This window comes from Sander lucioperca, chromosome 8, assembly GCF_008315115.2.
Source record: "Sander lucioperca isolate FBNREF2018 chromosome 8, SLUC_FBN_1.2, whole genome shotgun sequence".
In the NCBI taxonomy this organism is placed as follows: domain Eukaryota; kingdom Metazoa; phylum Chordata; class Actinopteri; order Perciformes; family Percidae; genus Sander; species Sander lucioperca.
Genome location: NC_050180.1, coordinates 1,898,449 through 1,904,999, shown reverse-complemented (window position 1 = coordinate 1,904,999; position 6,551 = coordinate 1,898,449). Strand labels below are relative to the sequence as shown.

The 6,551-nt window shown below is 39.8% G+C and overlaps 1 long non-coding RNA gene across 1 annotated transcript; it reads left to right on the top strand.

Moving 5' to 3' along the window:
* Nucleotides 1-2,388: 2,388 nt before the first annotated feature.
* LOC118495674 lies at nucleotides 2,389-2,751 on the top strand. Its single transcript, XR_004898174.1, has 2 exons — nucleotides 2,389-2,465; nucleotides 2,589-2,751. It is a non-coding gene; the product is annotated as an uncharacterized LOC118495674 (long non-coding RNA).
* The last annotated feature ends 3,800 nt before the right edge of the window (nucleotides 2,752-6,551 follow it).

Below are 6,551 nucleotides of genomic sequence, written 5' to 3'. Positions count from 1 at the left end.
ACCCCTACTGCTCGTTGGCAATGCATGGTCGGTCTGCATGATTAAAATTCCCAGGGTGAAACAATCCACATTTCATATTCATCCCATGTGTGATGATTGAATGGAAGTTATGAGTTATCTGTGACTAAACAGAACATCCAATGAGAAAGAACAGGGATCATCCTTTATCCATAATATTACTGTATTAAATCTTTGGATTACATCTGGCATTCATCCTGTAGTTTATCATGTAGCGGTTATGTCACCGTGATTTATGGTTTCCCCATGTCCACTAAAACACATTTGAAAATAATTTAATCTTGTGTTCTTTGTTTTTTTCTGTGTGTTTTTATGCTTTGGGTTGTCATTACCGCAAATGTAAGGCTTCTCACAATTCTTGTACTTATTCTTATTCTGTTACAAAAAAGATTAAGTATCCTAATGACTTTGATGATCCATTTGCAATGTTTTTTAGTGTCACCAGCAGGTTAAAGCTATAGTGCGTAGTTTCTGTCTCCCCCATGAGGAATTCTATGTAATGACAACAAAACTATCGGTGCGTCCACATGATACAACCCCCAACCCTCCTCCACGCAGTTGCTAGTAGCCAAGGAGGACACGGAGGATTAAAAAAACATGATGGACTCTTCAGAAGAGGTCATTATCTTCACTCAAGCTTCTGTGGGCGAAAGTCACCGGACGCCACAATCTTCTGAACATAGTCATACTGAGAAATACAGAGAGAGTTGTGTGGAGCTGATAGTCTTAATTAGTTTTGTAGCAACTCATTTGGCAACGGCTGGAATGTAACGGACATTCACTAATATCAAAAAGTTACGCACTAAAGCTTTAACAATTTGAATGCAGATTGAAATTTCTATTAGGTAGATTGCCATGAAATTTGGCACAGAAATTCACCTTCCTCACATGATAACATGTAATTAATAACCTGTCTTCTACCGACTGTAATTGTTTACTTTATGGGCCTGAAATATCAGAATAATTGCCATCAAAATAAAACAAAATAGACGACTGACTTTCCAATGACAATAATAATGAATTCATATTTACTTGGGTTTAAAGGGAGATTTGATTTTAAGAAACTTCATATATTCCCTTTAATTAGTGCCAAATTACATTTTCATTCCAGGAATTATTGTAGGAAATTACAGACCGTTGAAAGTGTATTCCGCTGACCTGTCATCTAGACATCATCAGGTCAAACTTTAATTCTGTCCAATACTTTAGTTTATGACCAAATACCTGCAACATTTATGACATTCCAATCGGCATCAGCTGTACTCTGTTTAGTGCTAATTAGCAAATGTTAGCACGCCACATGCTGAACTAAGACGATGAACTAATGCAGGTCCGTCGCGACAAGGCAAGCAAACCAAGCAATGGCCTGGGGCCCCAAGACAACGACTGGTTAAGAATAAAATGCAACGACAAACTGTGTGAGCGCCCCTTTGATAGTCAGTAAAGTGCAATGACACTGTTATCGGGATGCCCCTCAAGGGGCCCCTCTCGTGATCTCTGCTGCCTGCAAAATACAAAACCTCCTCGGTCGGCAGTCATCATGAAGCGGAATTATGCTTCAGGAAGCTAGAAAAGGAAGAAGAGAAAGGAAGAGGAGAATAAGAAAAAACAAGACAGTGGTAAGTGATAAATTACACTGGATAAAATAGCTCTACTTGTCTTGGTGTAATTTTGCAGCAGGTAGGCTAGCAAAAATATGTTTATGTTAGTTAACGTTACCTGTAACCTGCCTGATGGCAAATGCTGCTTGTAACGAACAGTTAGTGCAACTTTTTTTTCGAAGGGACGGAATATGGTTACATACTACTGTAATATGTTTTTTAACGGGATAAGGAAGACACAGATCTGTTCCAGAATCACTGTTTATCGTATTTAATGACATGACATTGCTATAGCTTTGTAATAGGTTTTGATGAAGGTGGCATAACGTTAGCATGCTATACTAACTATTCCACCGTGATAATCTATTTACCAAATGGGGGTTAGGAAAACCACACAATAAATTCCGTGCATCAAACATTAGCTTGGGGTGTTTTTAAGCATTAGTAACCCTTAACAAAGTGTTAGGAATATCTGGTCCGTCTATCTATGTAATGTTTATAGATGTTTTAAAAATGGTTTCTTAAAGGTTTACAAAAAATGTTTAATCATTACCCGATACCTAATATATTATATGATAGATATAATGTGTGTTACAATAATCTGTTAATTTACAGCACTACTAATAATTAGTAAACATTTAATTATAATTTCATTGTTTGTTAACAGTAAAAAGACTGTTTGCTAACAGTTAAATGACAATTAACTAAAGATTAATTAACTATCAATTTACCATCTATTAATGATTGTTATTATAAAGTGTTACCATCTTTTCTTTCTCCCTCAAGATGCTTTGCTTAAATTTCTCAGCCCTCAGGCTCTTCCTAAGGATACCGCCACTGATGAAGGTAGAGTGAATTTCTCTCACTGAGCTGAGCTGTTAATAGTGACCTCTTTAAATATGCTAACAGTGAAATGGTAAAACGTACTTCACAGGTAATTTCAGATTTTTTTTTCAATTATTTTCCCAGCTACACCATCAACTTCATCCTCAACATCAACAGATGCATCACTTCTCAGTGCTGATGTTTCCTCTATAGCACAAGGTACCACCACCACAAGCTCTATAATTATAGCTGATATCCTGCACAGCCCAGAGTTTAAACTGATAAGTGTGTGCTGTCATATTGTTAGAAAAAAAAACAGTGCAGTCACTATTGAATTCCCACCAAACTGTGTAAATACCAGTCACTTTTGCCCATGGACACAGTGGTGTTTTTTGCAAATGTTCAATTGTTGAAAATGTTCAAATTTTATGCACATTATATGCAACAGCAGTATTTGCACTGTAATTTTTTTTAATTTATGCACAGTATATGCAACACAAGTATTTGCACTTTAAACCTTTTTTATTTATGCACAGTTTATGCAACAGCAGTGTATGCACTGTAAACCTTTTTTTATTTATATAAAGTGTGGGTGAACTTAAACTTTATGGCTATGCTGTGGTTCCTGTAGGCTTTGCGTGCGTGCAGGGCGGGGGGTTGGGGGGGCCTCCATGTCCATTTTGCTTGGGGCCCCCAAATTCCTTCAAACGGCCCTGTGCTAATGCTCAACCCACTGTTGTTCCTCCGACCAGCCTCACAGAACAGCTCACATGTCTGTAGATTCTCAAGCTGTGTTTAAAACATTCCCTCCTTCACTCACTCACTATTCCCTATATAGTATTTATTAAATAGTAGTCTTGCTTTGCCAGACCTTCCTCCACAGCGCTGCGGAGGAAGGTCTGGCTAGTCCACTATTATGGGATGGGAGAAAAACGTGCTCTGGTTTATTGTCATTTCTTTAAACCAATCACAGTCGTGAAGGACGGATCCACGGTGCCGCTGCAAGCGGGAAGGAACTTGTTTTGGTTCAGATTGGACAGATATTCTAGCTAGCTGTCTGGATTTACCCTGCAGAGATCTGAGGAGCAGTTAACCATAGTCCTCATAAATCCACTGGAGTTTAGAACATACAAAGAAAAAGGAAGGTGACTGACATCCGGCCGAAAAGAAGGTCATCCGGCGGAATTTCCGGTGGCACTGGAGCAATCCCAGAAGTAGAACGTCGTGGATATAGGCTAATTAAATAGTGAACTATATAGGACAAGTTAAAGATTTTGGACACTCACTAAAAACAAAAGTTTGGGGTCACTTAAAAATTCCATTCCACTCCATTACAGACAGAATACCAGCTGAGCTCAGTTGCATTGCTGTTTTTAATCAGGGCAGCAGTTTTCAGATTACATTATGTGCTTACATAATTGCAAAAGGGTTCTCGACTCTTGTAGAAAGAAGTGGCTGATATTTAAAGGTCCAATGTGTGGGAATTTCTCCCATCTAGTGTTGAGATCATATATCGGTAATCAACTCTCTCGCGCCACGCAGTTCAAAGTACGTATTACAGCTACGGTAGCCTTCAAGCTTCAAAATGTCGGTCTCTTGCTCTTTTCAATATCCTCTTTCTTTTTCTTGGCAAAGAAGAAGACTCCTGTTCCTGAAATATGGATTTTGAATACGTGTGGTCCTCCATGTTTCCTTCTTCCTATGCTTCAAACTTGCTGGGGCTGGGAAGCTACGATACCCATTAGCAGCACCTGTGAGTTTAACAGCAAAAACGCGAAAGGCGGAGCAGTATGTCCTGTATGTCCCTTACTAGCTAACGTATTTCAAGATGGCGCATTAATATGGAGCGTCTACCCCAGTTCATGCAAGTGCAAATGTAAAATGTCAAGCCAAAAGAACTACTTGGAATTGATGGTGGTGGTAAATAAAATGAAATAAAATGAAATGAATAATGAAAAAGTACAAGTTTGTGAACGGGCTACACAGATTTTGATAATGAACAACTAAACACGTTACTCACTGGACCTTTAATGCAATATCTACATTGCCCATGGACCATTCATCAAATGATCCAAAGGCACATTATGTTTACTAATCTGATATAATTTTAAAAGGCTAAGGGGTTGTTCGTTATTTAATTAAGGGGCCACCGGAGGAGTTTTGTGGTCTCTAACCTAAAAAGACATGACCCTTCCCTCATCAGTAATAATTTTCCTATTACCCTCCAAAACAATCTGAAAAAGAGGCATGACCCTTCCCTTGCGTGCAAGTTTGCACTTTGCAAAGAAGTACAGATACCTTTTGATTTTTACAGCCATGACGTACAGGAGTTAAGCTCTGCATTCTCATCTTACACATCCCACTCCTCTGTTATGGTGTGGTGGCCATTTCAGTAGATTTACTCACTAACATTGTTGTGGAAACACAATAAGCATGGAAACTAAATGCACACTTCATGCATTACTGCATTACTTCAAATACTAAGTTACTCCTCTAGTAAACTAGTATTCACATGAAATAAAACAATAAAACATTGAGACCATTCAGCAAAGGACGCTGGGATATAACCAATTCAACACTGGTTGCTATGGACTTGTCACTATCGTCATTGTATATTTTAGCACATAGGTAAAGCTGCCGAAGCTGAACATTATATTCCAAAACACATATGTTTATTTTTAAAGTTTTTAAGTTACATTGTAACAATTTAACAACTCGCCCTTATGAAATCCAATCGCAGCACGGCTGTCTTGGAACACAATAGACAGACGCTTAAATTCAACTAAAATGTAACGGTGAACAATCAGTGTTGGACCTACAGTCTGTTGAGATGCCTCTCCAAACGCAGAAATGAAGCGCAGTCACACCATAAAACGTTAAGACACGTTGAGAAAAAAGATCAGTATTTTGCCATAATCCAATGAAACGAAAAAAAAGTAATCCACAGCGATCAGGAGATCCACAAAAAGGTAAATGACACGGTGTGTCCAGCAAGGCCGATACGAGCGTCACATACAAGGCCTCTCCACTTCACCATTTAAACAAAGTGGAATAAAGGTATAAAAGTCCAAATCTACACAAAACCCACAATCAATTAGTAAGCTGACATCACATGTATATACATGGCATTTAGGAAACCTTTATTGCAAGGTTGGCACGGCAAGATGTCCAGACTAGAGCAACAGTAACTTTAGTTTTTTTGCGTCCTGCTGCTCCCATCGTCAGCCAGGTAATATTTTTTTTACTAAAGCAGTATATGAAATCAGATGTATTACCTATCACCATTTAGTTGTTTTGTGTTATTTAAGATATTTATAAAATATCTGGTCATGCCAGATCTAATTATTCCACTAATTTTTTAAACAATGCAATTACCCGTTTGAGCCACCGTGCTCCTCCTGCCCCCCCCCAGCAAACTCCGCGTATGCAGTCAGACCATCTGCTAGGGGGCCGAGACTGAGAGCTATATGGATAAATATGCACCAAAAAAAAAAAAAAAGTTGGGTGACCCCCCCCCCCACCCAGACTAAAAAATGTTGGATGACCCTCCCCTCAGCAAAAAAATAAAAAGACATGACCCTCCCCTATTTTCCTCCGGTGGTCCATTCCATAAATACCGAACGGTCCCTAACTGAGAAAACATTGGAGAACCCTTTTGCAATGTATATATGTATATATTTCTCCTCCAGGAAAACATGACCGCGTTGCAAGGATAGGATCCATCCATCCATCTTCGTCTGCTTATCCGGTGTCGGGTCGCGGGGGAGCAGCTCCAGCAGGGGACCCCAAACTTCCCTTCCCGAGCCACATTAACCAGCTCCGACAGTGGGATCCTGAGGCGTTCCCAGGCCAGGTTGGAGATATAATCCCTCCACCTAGTCCTGGGTCTTCCCCGAGGTCTCCTCCCAGCTGGACGTGCCTGGAACACCTCCCTAGGGAGGCGCCCAGGGGGGAATCATTACCAGATGATATTCAGATGATATGATGGTGCGATAAATTGAATGTAATACCTCACCCGCTGCGCTGATTCTCCGACCAATCTCCCGCTCCACTGTCCCCTCACTCGTGAACAAGACCCCAAGGTATTTAAACTCCTTCACTTGGGGT